General features: G+C 37.5%; 1 protein-coding gene across 2 annotated transcripts in view; it reads left to right on the forward strand.

Moving 5' to 3' along the window:
- ITPR2 (inositol 1,4,5-trisphosphate receptor type 2) overlaps window positions 1-23,790 on the forward strand; it is a 405,501-nt gene that overhangs the window by 286,756 nt on the left and 94,955 nt on the right. The window lies entirely within an intron of this gene.

Genomic DNA, 23,790 nt, shown 5'->3' on the forward strand with positions numbered 1-23,790 from the left:
ATTCTTTTGGGAGAACCATTTCCATTTTACGACAACTTAATATAAACAGGTGCTTGTTTAATTCCATTGACATGAAGATCTGCTACTAATAGAAAAGCTCTAATTTCATCTTCTAAAGCAGATTTGTTTAGAAGTTAAAAATTTTAAGTGTACATATGCCAATTTGATTTTGTTTATAGTAGCTCCTGCTTTTGTTTACAGAAAAAGGTCCAAAGCTCTGTAGACTTTCCTGACATTTCATCCTAATCATTTTCTCCCGTTGACAATCTCTCCCTTTTCCTGTACATCTTACCACTTAATTTAACAAACATTGATAGATATAAGGTAAGATTGTGGGTAGATTTAAGTCTTTTATTTTGATTTTTTTCAGTTTTATTGAGATATCACTGATATACAGCATTGCATGAGTTTAAGGTGATAGAAGATTGCTCTTTAGACATTTCTGGCCCTTCTCTATCCTTTGTATAACTACCTAATGTATACAAACTTAAATATAATTTTTACAGAAGATCAGGGAAGGAGTCAAATTATAAACTATATTTCTTTAATTCAAATTATTTAAACTAAAAATGAGACAAAAGCAATTTACCCATTTCTCTCCTAGCCTCTGGTAACCAGTGTGTTCTCTGTATCTATAAGCTTGTATTTAAATATTACATGTATATAGATTCCATATATAAGAGAGATCATAAGGTATTCGTCTTTTCTTTGACTTATTTCAGTTAGCATAATGGTTTATCGATGGTGTTGCAAATGGCAGGATTTCACTTTTTATGGGTGAATAATGTTTCTGTGTGTGTGTGTGTGTGTGTGTGTGCATGTTTTTTTATCCATTCATCCATTGATGGACACTTAGGCTATTTTAAATAATGCTTCAACGAACATGGGTGTGCACATATCTTTTCATATTAGTGTTTTAGTTTTATTTGAATAAATACCCAGAAGTGAAATTGTTGGATCAGATGGTAGTTTTTTAATTTTTAGGGAACCTGCATACTGTTTTCCATAGTGGCTGCACCAGTTTACATTCCCACCAGCAGTGCATGAGTGTTCCTTTCTCCCCTACTTCACCAACCCTTGTTGTTTCTTGTCTTTTTTATAATAGTCATTCTAACAGGTGTGAGGTGATATCTCATTGTAGTTTTGATTTGCATTTCTCTGATGATTAATGATGTAGAGCATCTCTTTATGTACCTCTTGGCCATTTGTATAATATCTTCTTTAGAAAAGTGTCTATTTAGATCTTCTGCCCAGTTTTAATTGAATTATTGGGTTTTGTTTTTACTTTTGAGTTGTATGAGTTCTTTATATATTTTCGATATTAGTTGTATGAGTTCTTGATATATTTTGATAGCATTCAGTAGGTTGCCTTTTAATTTTATTGATGCCTTCTTTGCTGTGCAAAAGAAGCTTTTTAGTTTGATGTAATCTCACTGATTTATTTTTGCTTTTGGTGTCAGATTCAATAGGTCATCACCAAGACCTGTGTCAAAACCCAGCTTCTCTCTTATGTTTTCCTCTAGGAGTCTCAGGTCTTACATTCAAGTCTAATCCATTTTGAGTTAATTTTTATGTATGGTGTAAGCTTTCTTTGTGTAATTAATTTCTAGTTTCATGCATTGTGGTCAGAAAAGATGCTTGATACAATTTCAGTCCTCTTAAATTTATGAAGACTTGTTTTGTGGCCTAACATGTGATTTATCTTGGAAAATGTTCTACATGCACTTGAGAAGAATGTGTATTCTGTTGCTTTAGGATGAAATGTTCTATAAATATTTGTTAGTTCATCTGGTATCATTTAAGGCCGATTTTCCCTTATTGATTTCTTGTCCAGATTATCTATTCATCTGTGTAAGTGGAATATTAAACTACATCACTGTTATTGTATTGCTGTCTATTTTCCCCATTAGGTCTGTTAATATCTGTTTTATATATTCAGGTGCTCCTATGTTGGGTACCTAAATATTTACAAATGTCTTACCTTCTTGTTTATTTTTTAATTTTTATTGAGTTAATTGGGATGACATTGGTTAATAAAATTATATAGGTTTCAGGTGTACAATTCTATAATCCATCGTCTGTATATTGTACTGTGTGTTCACCACTCCAAGTCAAGTCTCCTTTTATCACCATTTACCCCCTTTACCCTCTTCTACCTCCTCCCACTCCCCTTTCCCTCTGGTAATTACCATACTATTGTCTGTGAGGTTTTTTTCCTTTGCTTAATCCCCTCACCTTTTTCACCCAGCCCCCCAAATCACCTCCCCTCTGACAGCTGTCAGTCTGTTCTCTGTATCTATGAGTCTGTTTCTATTTTGTTAGTTTATTTTGTTCATTAGATTCCACCTATAAGTGAAATCATATGGTACTTGTCTTTCTCTGACTGGCTTATTTCACTTAGCGTAATATTCTCCAGGTCCATCCACACTGTTGCAAAAGATAAAATTTCCTTCTTTTTTATGGCCTCGTAGTATTCCATTGTGTAAATGTCCCACAGCTTTTTAATCCACTTATCTACTGATGGGCACTTGTGCTGCTTCCAAATCTTGTTTATTATAAATAACGCTACAGTGAACATAGGGGTGCATATATTCTTTCAAATCATTGTTTTGGGTTTCTTTGGATATATTTCCAGAAGTGGAATCGCTGGGCCATGAGGCAGTTCCACTTTTCATTTTTTGAGGTAACTCCATACAGCTTTCCACAGGGGCTGCACCAGCCTGCATTCTTCCAACAGTGCACGAGGCTTCCCTTTTCTCCACATCCTCCCCAACACTTGTTGTTTGTTGATTTATTGATGGTAGCCATCCTCACAGGTGTGAGGTGGTATCTCATTGTGGTTTTAGTTTGCATTTCTCTGATGCTTAGTGAACTTGAGCATCTTTTCATGTGTCTGTTGTCCATCGGTATATCCTCTTTAGTGTTTATTCAGGTCCTTTGCCCATTTCTTAATTGGATTGTTTGTGTTTGGGGGGGGCGGGGTTGGTGTTGAGTTTTATAAGATCTTTAACCCTTTATCAGATATATCGTTGGCAATTAGGTTCTTTCACTCAGTGGGTTATCTTTTCATTTTGTTGATGGTTTCCTTTGCTGTGCAAAACCTTTTTCGTTTGATGTAGTCCCATTTATTTTTCCTTTGTTTCCCTTGCCTGAGAGGATAGATCAGAAAAAATATTGCTATGAGAAATGTCCAAGATTTTATTGCATATGTTTTCTTCTAGGATTTTTATGGTTTTGAGTCTAACATTTAAATCTTTAATTCACTTTGAATTTATTGTGTATGGCGTAAGAAGGTGGTTCTAGTTTCATTTTTTTGCATGTATCTGTCCCGTTTCCCCACAATCATCTATTGAATAGACTATCTTTACCCCATTGTATGTTTTTGCCTCCTTTGTCAAATATTAATTGACCATAAAAGGTAGGTTAATTTCTGGGCTCTCTATTCCATTTTATTGATCTGTATGTCTGTTTTTATGCCAGTACCATGCTGTTTTGGTTACTATGGCCTTGCGGCATAGTTTGATATCAGGTAGCATGATATCAGGTGCATGGATGATGCCCGACTGAGCCAACTGGCCAGGGCACACATTTTGTTTTTTTGTGTCACATTTTACATTTTATTATTTTATTGTATATCCCTTAAATTATCTTTGTAATCATAGTTATTTTTATTACTTTTGTCTTTTAACCTTTATACTAGTTGTATAAGTTATTAATTTACTACCTTTACTATATATTTACCTTTACAGTGAAATTCTAAAAGAAGTTGCTATTGTTTTTAATATAGTTGTATCCTTGAGAAGATTTTGAGGTCTCTCATAGTATAACAAATCTATATATAGGACAGAAAAAAGGCAAGGGTAGATGGGTTATAGCTAGAAAGACCAAAAGGAATTTTAAGTATTGAGGAACTAAAAGCTAAGATGAAGGACAAGTTGAAGGAAGTAGAACACAGAGATTTAGAATGTGGAAAAGGTGTAGTTTTAGGGAGAAAGAGAAATCAGGTGACAGGAATTGAGTCAAGCTAGAAAAGAAATGACTAGAGATTGAATGTGAGTGGAAAGAAAAAAAATCACAGGCTGAGAATTAAAATAATATTGACTGCTATAACAAATACAGAAATGTGGTGACACAGAATGTGTACGTGAGCAAAGAGCTACTTCAGAAGCTGTAGCATTGTGGAAGGGAAGCAGCAAAAAAGAGTAGAGCGGGGTGAGCAGTAGAAAGTTCTAGAAGGAAATTGGAGAATATCACCACCCATGTTTTCTTGACTGTGAGCTGGTTTTGTTCTGTCTGGAGAGGTTATTTGCTCTGAATGAGTGAGCAGCTTCACGAACAAGACCCGACCATGTAGCTTTTATGTGGGAAATGAACAACCAGACCAGCTAAGTCAGCGCCGGAACCAGCAGAGTGGTAGATATTTGAGCCAGATTACCTCATGTCCATGAAGACGATGTTTTAAAATGCAATCTCATATTACCAGTCTAATGTGAGTAACAGTAAATATGTCAAGGTCAAGAAAAGACTTATGTTAGGCCGGCTCAGTTTTAAGCAGATTAAGTATGAGAGCAGAGAATACAAATTTTAACAGCAGGCTAAGGTGGATGTTGAGAAGAATGGGGAATGAGAATAATGAATGCAAGAGTTAGTCATAAATCAGAAGGCAATGATGTAAAACAAGAAAGAATTTAAAAATAAAGACAGCATGGAAGTCAATGATTTTGATGGATTTGAGTTTATGGGAATGCTTGGAGAGAACAGGTTATATTCAAAGATAAGGGTGACATTGTCCAAGGAATGGGAATTCAGAAGCAGTAAAAATGTAGCAAGGGGTTAAAAACAACATACTGAAATGGAGAGATTTGAAAATGGCTTGAGTGGATATATAGAGGTTAATTAATTTTCCAAAGCCAAAGTGTTAGAAACGCAGTAGTTTGCAGAGCCGTGATGGTACAACGTAGAAGTACATGAATAAGGCCAGACTCCAGGAAGAGAGAGAATGTCAGGCTGAGTAGGGGAAAGGAGATTCTTAATTGCCGAATTCTTTAAGCCTTATGATTACATTGTAAGAGTGTAAATATGAAATAAGAGTCCACATAGGTTCCTTCTAGGAACTCAATGAGGGGATAGGAATACAAAATATATAGAACAATGTGTGTAACAGACAGTGTAGAGGTAAGTGACTGCCTGCTTCTTTTCTTATAGTGGCACAGGGAGTTGTTGCCTTGCCAGTTTATAAATATATTTTTATGAAAAGTTGTTTTCACTTATAGAAGAGAGCCCACCGTGCTCTTTTGATCTTCCCACAAGTGACTTCTTTGGCGTTCTCCAGGCCAGGATACTATATTTTGTTACTTGGGAGGCCAAACACGGTTGCTGAGTTCTTCCGAGCCTGTCATCCGAACAGCTTCCCCACCGAGGCACCAAAGGATGGTGGCTGTAAGCTTTGCTTCCAGAAGGGGCCATGAAGCTGTGCTCCAGGGGTTTGGCTGAGTCCAGGTTTCACTGTTTTCACCGAGACTGTGGAGCCCTTCTGCTCCTGCATGCTGATGACCATGCAGATTGGCTTCTGCCTTTGCACGGTTCAGTAATTCCAAAACTGAGGTTCAGCTTCCTCCCTGTTTTACTATAATCATCTTTTGTACAGACAGCCTATTTTGGTGCCCTCAGACTTTCAATTTTTGTTGTTATTTCTTTTTATGGTAGTGAGGTAGTTCTGCTTTTTCTACTGTGACATCCTTTTTGGTCGTTCTTGTGGTTGGTGTTACAAGAAGCATTATTTGCTTCTTGTAAGTATCTTGTCTGATCTACATAAAACTATAAATACTTAAAAAAGGGAATTTCTTAAGTTCTGATACTATAGTGTCGTGCAGAGAATTACCTTATAATTAAATGATGTGCCTTTTTGGGCTTTCTCCCCACGCCACTCTAGTCTTGGTTTTTCACATTCTGCTTTCTTCCTGTTTGTTCTCCCCTTTACTCCTGTGTTTCTATGCAGCAGTCACTGCCCACAGTCTAGAAAACTGGTCAGTACTTTGGAGATGTTTAGCACATATTAAGCCATATTGTTTCTCTGGTCCAATGTAGAAATTTTTATTTTTCTGTTTGAGACCTTTTATTTTATTTTCTCCCCAAGCTTTATAGAGATATAATTGACATATAACATTGCATAAGTTTAAGGTGTCTGATGTATTGAGTTTATACATTTATTTATTGCAAAATGACTACCACCATAGCCTTAGCTCGCAACTCCATCCAGTTGCTTAATTACCATTTCTTTTTGGTCGTGAGAATGGATAAGATCTACCCTTTTGGCAACATTCAATTATATGGTACATTATTATTAGCCACAATCACTAGGCTATACATAACACCCTCAGAATTTGTTAATCTTATAACTGGAAGTTTGTATCCTTTGGCCAATATTTCCCCATTTCCTTCACCTCCCAACCCCTGGTAACCACACTACTTTCTCTGTTTCTCTGAGGTTGACATTTTTAGATTTCGCATATAAGTGATACTATGCAGTATTTGTCTTTCTCTGATTTATTCACTTAGCATAATGCCCTCAAGTTTCCTCCAAGTGTGGAAACAGCAGGATTTCCTTCTTTCTCATGGTTGAATTTGATTCCACTGTGTGTACACGCACACACACACACACACACACACAGGGTGGGGCAAGAATAGGTTTACAGTTGTGAGTATGCTAAACACAGAGTTAATGAAGCTGTTGTAATAAGCATAACCTGCTCTCACATCTTTATCCATCCATGGATAGTTAGGTTGTTTCATATCTTGGCTATTATGAATAATGCTTCTACGAATATGTGATACCCTCTGTTTTGATACGTATTAGAATTAAGAAGTATATAGAGAAATATTATATGCTTTACAGGATGTAAAGAAGGATTAGGTAGCAAGCCACTGGAAAGCAAAAATAACTTCTGGCTCATAAGGCAGGAAAGAATGGATCACTTTAAATTTGCTCTCTGAAATTATTTTTTAAATACAGGCTTTAAAATTTTTCATGAGCATTTCCCCATCTCACTAAATGATTTTTGAAAATGTAATTTTAATGTCAGCATAATTGTTCATTGTTTGAATGTACCGTAATTTATAGAATCACCCCTTTTTGTTAGACATTGAGGTTTCTAATGTTTTTTGTTATAAATTATGCTGTGAGTAATATCCTCATACATTAATTTTTGCCTGCTACACTCATTCCTTTCCTAGACTGAATTCCAAGAAGTTTAATTACTAGGTCACAGGGTAGTAACTATCTTATGGTTATTGATGCGTATTAGAAAATTGTTTTTCACAGTATGCGATGGTATTCATCTTACTGAATTCTAAAATTATTACCATTTAGAAAAATATTTACCAAACTAATAGTGTTTGGAATATAGTAACCCCTCAACAAATGTTTGTCAAATGAATTAATGAATTATAGATTAAATGGGATCTAATTTTAAGTCACATATTTTGGATTACTAATAAAACGGACTATTTTTTAACATGTTATTTGGACATTTCTGTTTCTCCTGTGAATTACTTAAAAACAGGTTTATCCACACTGTTGGGACTTATTTTTTTCCTAGTGAATTTTAATTAAGGTTAATAAAACCTTAATCATAATCATTATATCTACTCCCTGATTCATTTGCTTTCTAAATATTTTTGTGTTAGTTTTCTTTTATAACCTTGAGATCTGTTAAACACTTAAATTTTCTTCTAATGTAGAATGAATTCAGGTTTTGTAATTAATTATGTATAATTTTTTCATGTTATCATGCAGAAATGATAAAAAGGCAAGTTCTGATGCTAACTCATCTGTAAAGACATAGTCCAAGACTTAGTAGCAACAGCAGTCTCTGAGGGCAGGGTGTGTAGGAGTTACATGGATGTGAGGTAGAGCATGGGTCATAGAGACACCTGTAGTAGAAGAGATCTACTGAACTAAACCACCTTCAGGGCCAGGCAGGGCATGTGAGTGAGTGATATGGGGGCAGGTATGGCTGGGGCAATCTGGTAATAGTCTTCCAAAGCAGGCCCCCATTACTGACCTCTGTTGACTTTCCAATTGGGATTGCAGGCCTGGGATTTCCACTTCTACTCCTTCAAAAGAAGCCTGAATTTTTGAAAAATGTGAAATCTTCTAATTTTTAAAAGTTGACAAGTCATTCAAAATTTTTATAAAACACTGAGTAGTCCAAATAAAATTCACCTGCAAGTAGAGTGTAGCCCATGAGCCAGAGTTTGCCACCTGTGGAGTGAAGGATCCACATTTCCCATTTATCCTTTGCTTAGTTGCATGGATTTTTGAGTGCTTAGTAGAACTTGTGCATTATACTAGATACTAGGAATACAGCCACGAAGAAGGCCAGCAAGAGACCAGCTCTGGGGGAATTTACATTCCGACTGGGAGCAATGAGGGGTAGACAGGCCAGGGAGAGCAGATAGTGGGCCCAGCGAGGCAGCGGGTGAGAATGTAGTGTGATGAAGGACAGTAATGAGATGCTGCTGTAGTTCGGATGGTCAGGAGGGCTTTCTCTGAAAAGCTGAAACCGAGGCTAGAGCTACTGAGAAAGCAACAGCCAGCAGTATGAAATGGGGAGCTGTGGGGGAGCATCCCGGAGAGTGGCTTGAGAGTAACAATGAGCTCGGCATGTTTGGAGGAGCAAAAGACCTGTGTGGCTGGACCCTTAACCAGCTGCTAGCACTTGGATATTATAATAAATCCATACAGTGCACCTGAGACTCATTTATTGTAAGATAGAGATTCAAGGGCGTTTATTAAGCACCTCTATGTCAAGCACTGTTTCAGTTGCTAAACTGGAAAGATGAATAAAGATGCGTCGAGAAGCTCACAAGTAAGTGTGTAGGGGCAGAGGAAGACAGGTGAAGCATGATAATTCAGTGTGCTTTAGTTAAAATGCAGCTGTGCCCAAAGACGCTTCCCTTAGGAGCCGGAGGGGACTCATGGAAGAGGTGACACTCGAACTGAATCGTGAAGGGCAGAGGGATGGGGAGGACATTCTAGGAAGAAGCAACAACTTCTGCAAAAATGCACCACAGATATCAGAGAAAGGAACTTCTTTTGGGAATTTTGGTAGGGACTTTGAATGGTATCTCTTTATGTCTTTATATAAAATGAATTAACAATAATTGAGTTAAGTCCAAATCTTTGATAATGATCCTGATTGTAGGCATTTAACAAATGTTGCATGAATAAAAAAATGAACGAATGCCCTGGCTGGTGTGGCTAGTTGATTGAGCGTTGTCCTGTGCACCAAAAGATTGCTGGTTTGATTCCTGGTCAGGGCATATGCTTGGGTTGTGGGTTCGATTCCTGGTCAGGTTACGTATGGGAGGCAACTCATCAATCTTTCTCTCTCATATCGATGTTTCTCTTTCTCTCTCCCTCTGCCTTCTTTTCTCTGTAAAATCAATAAAAACATTTTTTTAAAAACTGAATGAATGAATGAATGAATGAATGACTAGGACAGGACACACTCTAAAACTATATTATTTTACAGTTTAATATTATAATAAAAACAGAATAAAAATATTTTCCTGTTATCATCATCATGATAAAGTTAATGATATTTTTTCCCAGTAGAGTATAAATTCCTTGTGCACAGACACAAAAATTTTTTCCTGTTTCTATGCCAATTACATACTTAGCGTATAGTAGATACTCAAGAAGTGTTTGGGGGAATAATTTCTTGCAAAAATGCATGTATGCTAATAATATTTGTATGTAACACAGGTACTATGTAAGATTAATAGAATCCTGCAAAACTGATATTAGCATTCTGGCAGTCAAGGATATTATTCAACTGTGCACTTTGGAAATCACTCTTTGCCAATCATGTCAGCAAACTACATAGATAGGGCCCTGTAATATCTTTCCCCATGCTAGGAACTTTTATTACTTTGTTCATTATGCCACCACCCCTCCGAAACTAATAAAATATCTCCGCCTGTTCTTAAAACTCATTTTAGTATTATCTTAGTTCTTCTGAGATCCAATTGAGACCTACTTACTGAATTTTCTAGGTGAATTCCAACCAACAATGATCTTATCTAGGTTTCGAATTCATATGTTTGTTACCTTCACCCAAAACTGCATATATACTTACATGCTAGCTTATGCTGTATATCATCATGAAATTGTTCTTTATTTCATGTACATATGTCTTGACTACTTAATTAGTAGCAGATTCACAAAATCTGGGCACCCATGAGACCTCATTTTTTTTTTAAAAAAGAAACTTTCCACAGAGAAAAATATCACGGGGAAAGAATGCTTAGGTACAATAGTTTAAATCCTCTAATAGGCACCTATGTATCTTTTACAAAGCAACAAGGAATCTTTGGAATACTGCCATTTATATGATCTCTCAAATTCACAGTTAATGGGAGCAATGAAAAATGCAATCTAAGAAATGAATTGAAATTGGACTCTCTCTAATTGTTAGTTTGGTGTAAGGATCATGAAGCCAAGTTTAGTGGAAGCAATTATTTTTCTGTTTAACATTTCATGTTTGGTAGACTTATATGTATTTCTGAGTGATATAATTTTTAGAGCATCAGTCTGAATTCTAACAACGTAGAAGGCCTTGGCCATGTCTTCGGCTCCTTATGTCTGCTCTGACTTCAACTGTATCCACTGAATTCAGTCTGTTAGGAGAGCTAGGGATATCAGGCAGGCATGCTTCTCTCTCTCTGTTTTGCCAGGCAGGAAAATACATAGCATTTCCGAGAATATTTTAGATCCTTGGGTTGTTACTCTGTCCCCAACGAAAGCCTTTCAGGAGAGAGGATGGTAGGACTGGCGATCGTGTTTCAAGCACTGGGATTCTTTTATGTCATGCTGAAGGAATTTGCTAGATGTCCTGATAGTCCTCATTAATTTATTTTTTCCTTAAAAATTTCATCTCAGAGGTACAATTGCTTGAGCTATATTCATTTTAAGGGATATGCATATACATTGCTTTAAATAGCTAAATTTTAAGTCATATGAAATGTATATATTACTCAGACTACTGAAAATGTTTTCCTCGGAGACTTAATGCTGCTTAACCTCTCTGCAGCTTCGATTTTCTTATCTAATATGTAGTAATCAGCATTGCTTCATTTACTTTAGAAATAGAAGGATGGGTTTGTAATTGGATGCATAATTTCCATCTTTAATATCTTTGAAGGGTTTTAACTAACTTACAATTACTGCATCTTTATTATTGCTCGTAGTGCAAAAAGTGGAAAACACAGCTGGGTTTTTAAACTCACGGAGGCTCTTGTAGCTCAGTAATATGTTGGCTAGAATACGGCTGGCTTAGCTGTTACTCCCCCCCCCCCCCAATCCTGTATTTTCTCCATTAGCTGATTATGTCACTCAACTTCTCTGACTTCGGCTTGCTCATCCATAAAAATATGATGGGAATCCATGAGCTGTGCTTGCAGAGCGAACTTACAGAAACCTACATGGACATTATAGAGTAGCTGGACCATGATGGCTCTTTTACTGGATATGTTTTAAATAATGCAACAGAGTAACTAACGAGCTGCTGTATATTTATGTATTTATACCTTACCTACTCATAAAAGGAACTTGAGGTTGAATAAGAAATGCACTTGTGTAATTAGACTGTTAGAATACAAGATCAGCAGCCTTGAGAAAGAAAAGGAACCTGAGTGTGCTAAGGGCCTGGGCTAATAGTCTTACTGTTTATCAGGAGGAGCTCTGCGTTACTTGGTAACCAAGAGGGAAAATAATGGGTGATACAATTAATATCTATGCTATTCATAATGGCCAGCTTTTTGCTGGTATATATTCTAAATGAATTTATACAAGGGCATAGGACAGCACTGTGGACAGTGTTTTCTAAACAGTTGTACAGAGCACAACCAGATTTGAAAAAATGCCCAGAGGTGTTTGTAATCCGTGGGAATAAACAATGATAAAAATGTCTGAGTTATAATCAGAGTGTATGTAAGTGAACTTGAGCAATACAACAGTCAGAATAGTAAGGTTACTTTATTAAGGGACTTGGGTAATGTAGAAACTTTTCAATATTTGAATTTAGTTGAAAACAAACATATTTAGATATCAAGAGATTATTTTACTAGATTGCAGGAAACGGACTTCTCCTAATTGCCCAGCTACATGAAAAACCCGCTGTTAGTCTTGGCTACAGATATTTAGAAATATAAGCAAATAAAGGAAGGTTGCCTGAAAACGTAACAAAATAGCAAGTTTCTTCTCTAAAGAAATAAGAAAACCCGGATCGGCTATTTTCCCTGAACCCCAAAGATATTTTTTTGTGTTGGTATCACAAAGCAATTTGAGGTAATTATTAAAATTATCAACTAATTTTGCTTTTAGCATTAATTATTTTGTGATTCTTGGCAACCAGGGCGAAAAAAGACCTAAGTTGCCCTGGCTGGGTGGCCTAGTTGGTTGGAGCTTCGTCCTGGGCACCAAAAGGTGGCAGTTCCATTCCTGGGTAGAGCTCATCGCCAGGTTGCAGGTTCAATCCCTGGCTGGGGCGGGTACAGGAGGCAACCAATTGATGTTTCTCTCTCACAGAAACATCTCTCTAAAATAAAACATATCATCAGGTGAGGGTTAAAAAAAAGAAAACCACACAAAAAAAACAGCAAAACGTTAAGTTACCTGGTTCATATGTGATGGAAAAAACCAAAAACCCAAGACTGATTGTTAGTGAAGTACAAAATTTCTGTTAATTCTACGAGGAAGTTATTGAGAGAACCCTTATATAGTAATGTTAATTATTGTTGTTGCGATAGAAGTTTAGATAAATAGGCCTTTTCACTAATATAATTTAGTAATAAAAAGTGCCTATCAGGTACCAAACAACAACAAAAAAACAACTTAGCTGTGTCCTATTGTCATGCATCCTCTGTAGTAAGAAAAGGTAAATAAAGTTTTAATTAAAATCTCAACATACTACATACGTTGGCAGTTTTCTATATAAACATTTCTGCACATGCATCCGGTACCTGCACAGAGCCTGGTGAACAAATGAGTGCTCTATAAATGTTAAGGCTCATCAGGATTACTTCCATAAATTCCCCTTCTTAATTCATTCTTTATTCAATATATTTATTGATCACCCACTATAACCAGTCTCTGTGTTCACTGGTAGGGTAAAGTAATGAGCATGCAGATCAAAATCCCTCCCCTCAGTGAGCTTACGTTCTCAGGGGATGTCTCCCTCCTTGCGATCACAATGTGTGTTCCTTTCAGGAGCAGGAATTTTACAGACATAAAGTTTGCAATGGATTGGGATTGCATGGGGTATGAAAATGAGATATAGTCTCTACCCTCATGGAATTTACTGTTTATTACGTGGGACACAGAAATGATCACAGTGTGGCAAGATGTGTATCTGGGAAGATGTGTTTCTGGGGTGCTCTGGGATCTCAGCTGGGAGTGTACATGGGAAGGTGAATGTGTGGCAGAGACAGAAGGAGCGGGAGCGTAGGGAGAGACAGGAACAGAGAGACATGGTTTTCCCTCTGTACTCCGGTCGTTCCATTTGACCAGCCTCAGTATTTAAGCAGGTGCATCTACTTCTCCCCAGACTCCCAAGCCCAGTGGCCCATAACTCTGCTCCCTTTTATAGCAAAACTCATAACAATTACTATCTCTAATTTTTCTTTCTATTCTCTCTTAGGTCTATCCCTGCCTCTCTGCCAGGCTCTCATCCTTACCATGACACCAAAACAGCTCATGGTGAGGTCTCCAGTGACTGCCACCTCGCTAAATCCTCATGTTACTTGCTAACATTTCACAGAGCCCATCATGCGCTCCTTCTTGAAATAATTTCTTGACTTCGCTCCCCTGCAGCACAATTTCCTGGTCTTTTGACATCCTTCCCAGCACCTTCTTCTCAGTTCCTTTCGCTGGTTCCTCTTGCTTTCCTTCTCCTATCAAGAGTGTTCTAATACGTGTGTTCTAGGACTTGTTCCATGGATCGCTGCTCTTCTCAGTTGACATTCACTCCCTGGATGATCTCATTCAGTCACATTTTAAACACCAGCTGTACCATGATCAATCCCAAATTTATATCTTCAGCGTGGGCCTCTATTCTGCACACCAGGCTGGTACATCCAAATGCTTGTTTGAGACCTGCATTTGAATGTCGTTTTCGGCATCTCACAATTTATCCATAATGGAATTCTTGATTCTCCCACAGTCTTAGCTACAAACCCAGACTCCCTGACTCTTCAGCCTGAGCTCCTCATCATTACTCCAACCCGATGCTGAGTGAATCCTCTCCTGTGTGCTCTCATCACACTCTGTGTTTACTCTGATCATAAGCATACACCCCTGAAGTACTGTGGCCTATTTACTTGTTTGTTTCCTCCAGTAGACTCCAAATTCATTAAAGGCAGGAGTTAACATTTTATTCACTAATGTGTTGCCTAGTGTACACTACTGTGTCTGATACAGTAAATGCTTTTGATTGATTGATTGATTGATTGAGTAAATGAGTGACTATTACTGTTATAAGTGCTATATATGACTAGAAAGGAAACAGGTTAATAATGACTGGAGTTACTCTAAAGGGCTTTGTGGAGGTGCTTACATTTTAGACGAATCTTACATATTGATAAGATGTAGAGAAGTATCAAAAAGAGAGGAAGGTGTCTCCATCATAGGAAAGGATGAGCAGAGGAAGAGGTAATATGCATCTTGATATATGTGTGGGGGTTAGGTGCTCTGGGACATTGCATCGGGGATGGAGAAAGCAGTGTGTTGCAGATGTGGGAGATAGTGGTGGAGGGCACATCTTACTAAATCCTGGAGGGCTTTCAGTACCAACAAATCATGTGGTAGAAATATTTATTAGAATATGACAGAGCCTAAATTTCTGCTAAACTGTTCCTTAGGGGACTTAGTTCTTATTTATGTTGTCATAAAATTAACGAGACATTAACAATTTTGTAGAGTGCTAAACACAATAGCACAAAAACAAATGGCACAGAAATCTGCTTTGTAAGATATCCACCAACTCAAAAGCATTATTCCAAGTCTTACAAAGATCTTTTAATGATGGTACTTGCATTCAGGCAATAATTTATACCCTGATATTATCAAGCAAGTATTTAAAGATAAATCCATTAGAAACAAACCTATGAGGAAATATAATTAGTAAACATGTAAACCATCATAAAAACACTTATGTCAAAGCACTAAGTAATTTCTGGATATATGTGTTTGTGGGTGTGTGAGTGTGTGCTTCCACGGATCTGACCATGTTTATTGATTAACTTGTTTTTCCAGCTCAAACATAAATGAAGAAAAGTTAACACTTTATCCTGAAAACATATGATAGAAATATGAGATGGAATGGGATGGCAGGACAAAGAAAGCCAACTAATGACCTGAGTCAATAGATTCAGTGGTAGAATATTATGATGGTGTATGAAAGTAATTCTTTTTCTGATTTAATAGCTGAGAGACCTCCTGTAGGTGAGTCTTACAAGTTACATGAGGAACTTGCTCAGCTTTTATGTTTTGTAGCTGTTGGTACATTTTGAGTTTCAGAATTACAGCAGAGGCATAGGAAAGTGACAGACCATTGTAACAAAATAATACTGGAAGATAGACTGTTGAACTAAAAGGTCAAGTTTCAGAAAAGAAAATAGTTATCCTTGGCTGGGCCAAAAAAAGTTCCCCTTCTACATCACAACCAAATAGTTATGTGAAATTGTAGAGTAGGGGAAAGTTCTGGGAAGTTCCCTGTTGGGATTTACATTATCAATTAAATATCGATTTTAGGGAGATAAAATTGGTTGGTTCAAAAGATATCTTATAGAAATGTATGTACATATGTATGTATGTGAGATTATCTATCTATCATCTATCTATTATCTATCATCTATCTATCTATCTATCTATCTATCTATCTATCTATCTATCTATATCTATCTATCTATCTATCTATCTATCTATCTATCTATCTATCTATCTATCTATCTATCTATCTATCATCTATCTATCATCTATCATCTATCTATCTATCTATCTATCTATCTATCTATCTATCTATCTATCTATCATCTATCTATCTATCATCTATCTATCTATCATCTATCTATCTATCGTCTATCTATCTATCATCTATCTATCTATCATCTATCTATCTATATCTATCTATCTATCTATCTATCTATCTATCTATCTATCTATCTATCTATCTATCTATCTATCATCTATCTATCATCCAACATTTTTTCACTTATATGAGACCCAGAAACTATTTGTAAGTTTAACATTCTAGTGCAGAAATAACCATAGTCAACACCTAAACAAATAAGCATGGCTGTGTTAAAATGAAACTTATTTAAAACACAGGTGGTAGGCCAGATTTGACCCACAAGTTGTAGTTTGCCAAACTGCACTTTAGATGATTTTTATAAGCTTTACAGTCATAATTTCCCACATTTAAAATATCCTTATGAGTAAGAATTGAGAGTTCATTTGTTTTTAAGTATTTTTCTTTGTTTCTATTTATAATGCTCAGTTCACTTTGTATGAGTGTAACACACACACGCACACAGACATACTCTTTGAGTTTCTGCCTGGAGGAAAGAGAACACGTTAGAGGTCCTTTCTTTCCATTGCTGTGACTCCATGACTTCAGTATTCTGTGAAAAGTGGAAGCCTGAACAGAAGTGGGAATTGACTAACCAGTTGACATGACCATTTATTAGATTGAAAGTGTGAATGAATAAAATAGAATAGAAGCAGAAGAGGAGGGGGGACATGAAGGCAGAAGTAATTGGATGAGACAGATTTAAGGGTCTAGGGCAGAGGGCAGACTAAAGAAACTTAGCTGAGGGGGAAATAGTCTATTTACATGTGATACACACCTTTGGAAACACTATGTATTAAAGTTGAGGTCAAAAAGAGTGATTATCAAATTGCAGTGTGCATCCAATTCCCGGACCTTATCCCCAGAGACTGTGATTGAATAGGTCTGGGGCAGAGCCCCAAATCGCCATTTACCATGCAGTCTAGATATTTTTACTCAAGTTGTCTGTACGCCACAGTTTCAAAAAAGCTGCTTCAGACTTTTGCCTTCCTCAGCTTCCTTCCGTAATTGTCCGAGGGTCTGATCACCTGACCTACATACAGCCTCTTCTCATTCCATTCCCTTCCTTCTCCTTTTGCGCTTTCCACCTTCCTGCTATCAAGGTAATCTTATTATTACCTAACTTTCACATCTGTGAACGCTCACTTCTCAGAAATTAAAGGAATTAATCTCTGCTATTTATCAACAGGAAAATCTCTTGAAAAATAGCTCATACCCAAACTAATGATTAAAAACCATAACTCTCTCCTCCCTGGGTGTGTATTCCTTGGCCCCGTGAGGCAGCATGAGAATCTGGAACCTCGTGTTTCTTTATAACAAGAAGAGAGGGCCAGAATGGCTGAGCATGGGGAGGAGTGCGTCAGAGATGAGGCTGAGGAAGTAGCTGGGTCAGATCAAGAAGGCATGCAGATCTCTCTCAGGATTTTGCTCCAGGAACAATTAGAAGCCATTACCAATGCCCTTTGCTAAAGTACAAGAACCACTTCATCCCTAGCTGACTTGATGACTGGAAATGAGGCTCATGTGAGAGTATTGGGTAACTCCCAGGTATAGAGATGGTGGGTGGGTAGATGATGGCGCATTTCACAAGATTGGAGATAGAGAAGCATGGAGATGGAATGAGGAGAGAAGGAGCTTGGTTATAGACCTTTGGTGTTTGTGGAACGTATAGGGCCTTGGGTTGGCGGTACACAACATGCAGTGGATTATATGTACTTAATTCTCAGGAAAGAGAGCCAGGCTTGGAACATCGATGTGCAGAGATATCAGTATGTCGGTGCTGTTAGAAATTGTGGTGTAGGTGAGATTTCTCAGGAAAAAAACTGGATTGAGAGGAGTAAAAGATCAAGAACGGAACCCTGAGTAATACCACATTTAAAGAAAAAGTAAGGGGAAGAGAACCCTGCAGAGATGGGTTGAGAATGAGAAGTCTGAGGGAAAGGAACATGAAAGCGCGCTAAGAGACTCACGAAGAAGAGTGGGATCAGTGGTCCCAAAGAACTCAATGCGCAAGGTGCAGCCATAAACCGGACCCCAGGATTTGGCACTTAGCGGGCCACCAGTGGTCTTACCCAGAGCAGTCCATATTGATGGGGCGCCAAAGGGACAGCAATGAGCAGAGGGAGGCTGTGGGATTACTACCTGAATAGTAGATACTCTCCAAAGGGCACATCGGAGTCAGAGAAGCAATGAGTTAAAGCAGCCAAAGTATCCTCTCCTGCTCCTGCTCGTAAGCAGAATGAAAGTGAAATATCAGTTCGAAAATCTAGAGGGGAGGGAGATGAGATAGACACTGGTGGCTTTGCAACTCAAGTTATCCTGCAACTTTATACCTTCAACCCACTGCAGTTGGTTTCCAGAAGTGGGGTGTGTGTGTGTGTTTAAAATGCTCATCCTCCAACATTTCTTAGGGCTTCTCATATTTATATTTGCTTTCCTCTTAGCACAGCAGTGTTACCGAAAGGCAGTACCTGTAAAGGGCTAATAGGAAACGCTCACAGCTTCCAGTTTGCAAAAGCAGATCTTTATCTGCCAGATGGGAGATGTGTTTTAGCTTGTACCCACTCTGCGTGGTGCTGTGTGGTTCTCATCTGGTAGGGCTTGCTGTGGGATCACAGTGATGGTGCTAATTAAATGTCAGTGGGTTTGGGAGCTGCAGCAAAGCCTTCATGCTCAGATGGCTGAGACAGAAGCAGGAAGCAGAGGCACATCTACTTTCCCCGAAGCTCATTAGGGTTGGGCAGGGCTCGAATTCACGCAGCTTCAGAGCTCAGATCCTAAATGGATGTTGCAAGAGGGCCCACAAATGAATTCCTAAAGGAGTAAATGAACACGTCTGCGTATTTTTAACAGAAAACAATTTCTCTGGGCAAATTTTCCTTGAAATTGTTCCCCTCCATCACCCCCTATTTTATTGACTGTATCGTGGATTCTGAAGTGCCTCGTATTTAACTTGTGTTTAAAGTTGATCACTCCCACATGTTCAAATTGACACAAACTAAGGGAGAAGTTTTCCAAAGTAATAAACTAAACACACATATCAAGAAGAGATCTGTGCTTTGAGTACAGGTGGTGACAGGCAGCCAGACCCCTCCCAGCTTCTCTTGCAGTCCTGACATTCTCCTTTCCTGTGTGTCGCAACTTGAGTTTACTGTGGCACAGGGAGACTCAGTCTTGAGATGGTCATGTGCCTCTTGCTGGAATTGCTCTGAGCTCCCTTTCTCAGTGAGTGGCATGGTTCCCTAACCAGTGATCAAGCTAGAAAGCTGCCATTCATTTTAACAGCCGTCCCCCCACACAGCGTGCCCATCAGTTCTACCCTCTGAATGTCTCTCGGATCTGCCCAGTCTTCTCACTCTTACTGACAGTTTCTTCCTCCTGCCACCATCATTTCCTGCCAGGACAATGGCAGCAGCCTCCTGTCTCTTTGCCTCCATTCAAGACCCTTTTCAATCCACTTTCCACAGGGAAGTCAGAGAGATTATTTTAAAATGCCAACTGGTCCTGTCTGTCTCCTCGCTAAACATTTCAATAGTTCCCGGTGGAACAGAGTATATGCTCACTAACATGGCGTAGGAGACGTTTTATGATTGTGTTCCTGATTATTCTTATTTTTTTATTATTTTGGCTCATTTATCAAGTACTTACTTTGTCTCAGGGGCTATGTCTCATCTAATCATCACAACAGCTCCCTGAGAGAAATACTAATAAAGCACTGTTGTTAACCTCATTTTGTAGAAGATAAAAGTGAAGCTTAGGGAAGCTAAGATTTTTGCCCTTGGTTGCTCTGTTAACAAGTAGGATAGAAGGGATTTGAACCCAGGTCCGTCCAGAGCCTGTGATGCTAAATACCATACAATCCTACTCTCTAGCCATCTCTGTCATCATCCCTTTTCTGGAACAAAATGTTCCAAAATCTGCCCACATCCTTCACTACCGCCTGGTCCAAACCGCCACCATCTCTCACCTGGGTTATTGCAGTAGGTGTCTAACTGTTCTTCCTACTTTCATTCACCTGTGCATTTCTTAGTGTCTTCTCTAGCCCAGCAGCTGCTCCGAACCCTTAAAAATGTAATGTAGATTATGTCACCTCTCTGCTCAAAACCTTCTAATACTTGTGAGTTTCTGAGCAAAAGTCAAATCTTGGCACTGGCTTCTAAAGCCTCCCAATATGACCTGGTTCCTCTGCCCCCTTGACCCACCTCTCAGCCACCTTTCTCCTTACCTGCTCAAGCTACCCTGACCTCATGGCTCTGCTTTGAGGCCAAGAAACATAACTCTGCTTTGTGTCTTTGAGTCTGCTGTTTCTTCTGCTTTTTAAGTTTCTATTAAAATGGTCTCTGACGATTTGGTTTAAAATGGCACCCTCCAGCCCCTAGTGCTCATTACTCCCATCTTCTGCTTTATTTTCTTTCATGCACTTTCCTGTTTTGATAGACCATATATATTTTGGTTTATGTCTCACCTACCACCAGAAAGTCAACTCTGTAAGGACAGGAGGCTTGTGTGTTTTGTTCACTGTTATGACCCCAATGCCTAGAGAAACCTCTGGGCACACACCAGACGAGAGGTTTATCATGAAGTATTTTAGAATGAACATGCAAGGAATACACTAATCATTGTATTTAGCTCACAGTTGCTTAGGTTATAAGGAGAATTTTTTTTCTTTTTTGGATTGGGATAAGTGGGTCTTTGTTATTTTAACATACTTTATAGATCTGACAATATTGTTTCCTTTATCGATAATTCACCATAAAATACCAAAGAAGCTTATAATGCAGGCAACAACTTTGTCTATAGTGTATATATGTTTGTATTTAATACCTGAATCTTTAAATGTCTTCTCTACTAGTTAGCGATATATTTTTATAAGAAAAGACTCTGGTCTTTTCTAAATGACTCTTGTCTCTGTTTTTTCCCTCCCTTCCTCTCTCTCCTTTGCATGCTGTCCCTTTGTCTTTTCATATGCAACCTGAGTAATTTAACTTCTGAATGACTAGATAACATGTAAAAGGGTGTTGGATGTCACCTTTTGAACAAATAACCAAATGCACATTCTAAATTCTTTGTCTCTTTTCATTTTGAGTCAACTGATCTGAGTCCTTACTTAGAGTTGAAATTCACCTTGCCACCTTGTTTCTGCCTTTATTAGGTTTGCCTTTGAAATGCCGAATTTCTCTTGAACAATAAGTCTCTCACTTTTGAGAATCACTCTAACAAAAGCTGGCCCTTTCTGAAGCAGCTGTTGATGAGACAGTTAAACAGAGAGATGGCACAAGCGTGATGTCTCTCAGTCTGATGTAACTCAGAAATAGAAAGCTGCAAACTGAGGTTGAAATGCTTTCAAGCAATTGAGCTTCAAGTTCCTGAAAATTATCTCACCGTGCGTCTTCTCAGTTCCCCACATTCCACTCCTGATTTTACATCAGGCTAATGTGTGCACTTCAAATGGGATCCCTGAGCACACTGGCAGTGTGAGAACTGGTGTGGAACTCATTATAAATCCGGCTTTGTCAAGACCATGAGCAACAGGAAAGCAACTGACTCATTCTTAGAACAGGTGTATCATAGAGGAGAGGAGAGCAGGAGTAATACTGTGCTCTTCCCTGAATGTGTTTGGTTCAGGAACCCAAGGAGCATTAGGAGCACAGAGCCTCTAGTGATTCTCTTTGATGTAGTATTGTAAGTATAATTGTTATTTTACAACTAGGTAAATTGGACACGAAAAGGTCAAGTGATTTGTACATGTTCCCATGAAAGGTCAGTGGCGGAACCAAAGACAGTCCCTCAATGTGGTAATAAGCCCACTCACTCCAACAATTACTTTGAGAGCAAGGACTCTTTAAGTTTTTCCCAGTCAACCACAAGACCTATGTTGATATGGTCAAAGGCCACAAAAAGATGACATCTTTCACCTCATTGTCATAGGGATAAAAAAGAATCACTGGAAACAATGAAAGAATAAAAATGCTTTTGAAGAGATAAGCAGTGCTCTAATTTCCAATTTATTTGTGTTGTAAGAGAATGACTAACTACTTTATTCCAGAAATAGAAATTAAAACACCTTTCACATTTACAGATTGTAATTCAACATTTTCTAAAACTTAATCTCTTTTGGAAAAACTAATCACATTTACCATTAAAAAAATTAAACAACAAGAACACTCTATGCCATAATAAAACTTAAAAAAAAAAAAAAGAACACTCTATGCCATTCATTCCTCCATGCATTCATCCATCCATATGTACATTCAATAAATATTTATTAAGGAGCTGTTCTGTGCTAAACACTGTTCAGATGCATGGGACACAACAGTGACAAAAGGAGATTCCTGTCCTCTGAGGACATACATTCTAGGTAAGGGAGATACAGTAAAATCAAATAAATAATAACTCAAAAGCACACATATTATTGTTTTAATCATTATGGAGAAGGATTCTTCTGGTCTACCAGTGTTTCCAAAACCACATTTAAAAATTCAGTAGGGAGGGGACATGATGGTAAATACCCAGCAAATTCATTTCTAGCTACTTGTTTCTTGAACAAGCTACTGAAGTAGTAGTATCCTCTCATCTCTGGGTCTGAAGAAATACATTACTTCCTTTATGAGAATATTGAGACCCAGAAATTTCAAAGATTTGTCTTTATTTGCACCAGAAAGAAATAGGGTCTGAAAAATTGTCTATCTTTCATCAATTCTACAAAACAAAAACAAACACTCCAAGTAAGTGTACCTCATTTTGGAGTTTCCTAGAGATTAGTTGCTACTTTTTTTTTCTTATTAATGTTTACTTGAATTTTGGATAACCCCACTAGACATGTAGAATGTTTCTCTTCTTCTCCCCTTGAAATATTTTATTTGTTTTGAATAGAACACTGCAACAGTAATTAATTTAGAATATTTTTGTGAAATACTGATTTCAGATAAGACCTGCTTACATAAAATTTATTTTCATATAGGTTTAGTCCCTCAGAAAAAAAATATCGATCTATTCTTACTTGATATCAGAAGCAGTTAACATTATACTTTATTAAAGTTTGCATAAAAAATGTAAAATGACAGGTATTTTCCCTTAAAATTATAAATTCTTCATAAAGTACTCATATACATAGTACTAATGTATTGAAGTAGGAGAGAGTATGACCTGTTTTGGTTGAAAAAAATGGAAATGAATCATAAATTTGACTTAAATAATTGTAGGGAAAAATGTTTGTTTTAGAAGGTAATTTTATTCATCATTTTTTTCATGAAATAAACTTATAAACTAAACTAGTTATTATATAATTTTATAAGCCTCCTTATAAACTAATTTTTTTACTTGAATGGGATTTTAGTACAGAAATCCTTTAAGCAAAGTCAGCTCAGAACTTGGAAGCTATGAGTGATAAATGACCAGTTTTAAAAAAGTAAATAAAATATTTTTTATGTATGATCCCAATTTCAATTTTTTTTGAAAACTTTAGTCAGTAAAGTATTTACTGTTATTAAGAGTGTCTAAATGTTTTCATTTTTTCTGTAGGTTGTAAAAGAAAAAACTCCTTTAAAAACAGTTGCTTCTTTTGTTTTTAATTTTAGATTTTTTTTGTTTTAAGTGGACTTCCTCTCAAGAATCTAAATGGTTCCTGATGGTAAAATCTATTAGGACAATGGTTCTTGAA

The sequence above is a fragment of the Miniopterus schreibersii genome, assembly GCF_964146895.1.
Source record: "Miniopterus schreibersii genome assembly, chromosome: 2".
In the NCBI taxonomy this organism is placed as follows: Eukaryota; Metazoa; Chordata; class Mammalia; order Chiroptera; family Miniopteridae; genus Miniopterus; species Miniopterus schreibersii.